Source organism: Callorhinus ursinus, unplaced genomic scaffold (genome assembly GCF_003265705.2).
Source record: "Callorhinus ursinus isolate GAN/ISIS: 27379988/994484 unplaced genomic scaffold, GSC_fseal_2.0 scaffold33, whole genome shotgun sequence".
Classification (NCBI taxonomy): domain Eukaryota; kingdom Metazoa; phylum Chordata; class Mammalia; order Carnivora; family Otariidae; genus Callorhinus; species Callorhinus ursinus.
The window spans coordinates 11,529,807-11,532,775 of record NW_027397095.1 but is presented as its reverse complement, the minus strand read 5'-3'; the positions used below and the strand labels follow the sequence as shown (position 1 = coordinate 11,532,775).

The following is a 2,969-nucleotide window of genomic DNA, read 5'->3' as shown; positions in this document are numbered from 1 at the left end:
GTTCTGCCCTTCCCCACCCATCTCCATCCAACTTAGGGAAAAAAAATAACCATTTATAAATTGAGGAGTTGACGAACCGAGAATAGGTGCAATAAAATATGTTGCTTTTGAAGATTGATTTTGTGCTTATTTGTGGGGAAAAAGCAGCCTTGTTTCTTTTATGAAGCCCTGTAATTGATTAGACAGAGTGAGGACTCATCATTTTTTTCCCAGTGTTTTTATTAAAATGGGTAAGGCATTTTGTTTTTCACAAGATTATTATGCAATTGCACAGCACATTTTTTCCCACCCCTCTGTTCTATAAGATTTTTCCTGCAGGCAGGCCTGTTATGTAACCCTAACCCTGGCCCTATATAACTGATCATGTCACAGAGGTACTAACTCATCATCCTCCAAGCAAGCACGTGAAATGCCATCGCTGAAAACGGGTCCGTTCTCAAGATTCTCTTTGGAGGCCCATCATTCATCCTCTGGCCATGATAATGATGCCCTTTGAAAAGTCGTGTCTGGACATATCAAACATTTTTCCCTCTCCACCCATGTTCAGGGAGGAAAGAGGCTGACCAAATTCCACCAATACTTTATATGGAGGGTAAGTGATAATCATTGGAGAAAGACATGAACAAAAGCATCAGGAAGTGAAATTGTCAAGCATATGCGCGCGCGTGTGCGTGTGCGTGTGTGTGTGTGTGTGTGTGTGTGTGTGTGTGTGTAGAGAGAGAGAGAGAAAGAGAGGGAAAATGGAAGGGAGAAACCCCTAAATCTTTTACCTAAATCACAAGGCAGAGGGACTCCTTTAGCCAGGTGATGTATTTTACTTCTAAGTGACATCCTGCCATATTTTGGCCACCAAAATAGCAGTGTGACCTTGATCAAGTTAATTCCATTTTCTGGGCTTCAGTTTCTTCATCTATAAAAAGAGTGAAGAGTGAGCATCAAAAGGTCCTTCCAGCTGTGGTTTCATATGACCTTAGATTGGAGTTAGTCCGTATTACTGAGACATGAGGCCGGGGCACAGAACTGTGCTCGTTACCATAGCTGGCTTCAGCACTGCTGCGCGGTGCCCAAGCCCAACTCAGAATAATGTATGTGCAGAGGTCTGGGTGGGTTTCTAGGCTTTGTTTTATTTTTTAGCTACAAGCTGTTAAGGTGTCCCTTCCAGATGCCCCACTAAGCATATTCTTGGCCACAGAAGAATCAGGTGTGTCCAACTCTAAGCATTGGTCCCTGAGTCCTTGAGCTTAAAATGAGCACTCTTTCTCCCAGATGCTTTATCGCTTCTCGGCCTTTTGGCTAAGATCGAGTGTAGTATCTGTAGCATTCATTCTCTGTAATACTCTTCTATATTGCATTTTGTCATGTGCATTCCTGAATGTGTGTGGTAGAGGGAAGACAGACAGAGACAGAGACAAAGACAGAGAGTATGCATCTCCCCAGTCAGTCTCTTAACTCTTTGAGAGCAAGGATCTCTGATTTCAAATCCCAGCCTCCATCACTTACGAGATGAATGAAATTTAACAAGTATTCTAAACTCTCTGAGCCTCAGTTTTCTGATCTGTAAAATGGGGATGATAACAGTTTCTACCTCTGCTATAGACTGAATGCTTGTGGCCCTCCCTCTGAAATTTATATGTTAACATCCTAATCTCCAAAGTGATGATATTTGGAGGTAGGGGCCTTTGGGAAGTGATTAAGTCATGAGAGTAAAACCCTCATGAATGAGATTAGTGTCCTCATAAAAGAGACCCCAGAGAACTTCCTCACCCCTTTCACCCTGCGAGGACACAGCGAGAAAACTGCAGTTTATGAACTGGGAAGTGGGCCCTCACTGGACACCATATCTACTGGTGCCCCTTGGACTTCTTAGCCTCTGGAACCGTGAGAAATAAATTTCTGTTATTTATAAGCCACCCAGTATATGGTATTTTTGTTATAGCAGACTGAACAAACTAAAACAACCTCATAAGGATCTTGTGAAGATTATATGAGCTAATATATGTAAAGCACTTGGAACATTACCTAGCACATAGTAAATACTTCATAAATGTTAGCTACTGTCATGAGCATCGTCATCATTATTATTATCATCTGAAAACAGAGAAAATGCACACCAAGCATGGGCTAGAAGTGACTGAGCCAATCTATCACATACATTTGTTTCATTACTTTGATATATTTAAAGACTGAAACAGTAGAACATGTTCATCTGAAGAATTTCAAATAATGCAGACATCTAAAAAGTAAACAGGGAAAGTGACTCTTCAGGACTGCCCCTCCCCCCCCACCAACAACACTCCCATCCTTGTTCCACAGGTGTAACTCCTATCCTTTCAGACTTGTTTTCTATGCAAATATAAGTTTATACCATTTCTTGAAAATTTTACAAAATAAATTGGATATCATGCTACAGTGTGCTGAAACTCGCTTTTAAATCCCAACAATGAATCATAGGAATACTTTCATGTCCTTGCATCTAATAAAAAAATACTTCATTTTTTTAAATGGCTGCATAATATTTCATCACATGAATGTGCTATAATGTTTAACCACTCCAACTAATGAGCAGTCAGGCTATTACAACTAAAGCGACAATAACCATCCTTTGTATATGTCTCCAAATGCACACAGGGGTAATTCTGTGGGATATATACATAGATGTGGAATTGCTGGGCTGATGTAAAGACCTGTTTTCATATTTTATAGAAACTACCAAACCATCTTCCAAAGGGTTGTGCCTATTTTCGTTCCCACCAGCAGTGTATGTGAGTGCATTTTCCCCACGTCCTCTCCACACTAAAGACTGTTTATTTTTGTCTGTTTGAATAGCTATGACGAGATGGTGGTATTTGAATGGGAATTTTTCCCTGATTGCTAGTGACGACCCACAGTGAAAATCTTGCCCAAGTAAGCAATTCCTGTCTCGGTACACAGGGATGGCTCTGGTACAGTAGGCATGGGCTGAAGGGCCT

At 41.0% G+C, this 2,969-nt stretch overlaps 1 pseudogene; it reads left to right on the top strand.

Moving 5' to 3' along the window:
• Window positions 1-1,273: 1,273 nt before the first annotated feature.
• LOC112809345 (U2 spliceosomal RNA) lies at window positions 1,274-1,454 on the top strand (annotated as a pseudogene).
• The last annotated feature ends 1,515 nt before the right edge of the window (window positions 1,455-2,969 follow it).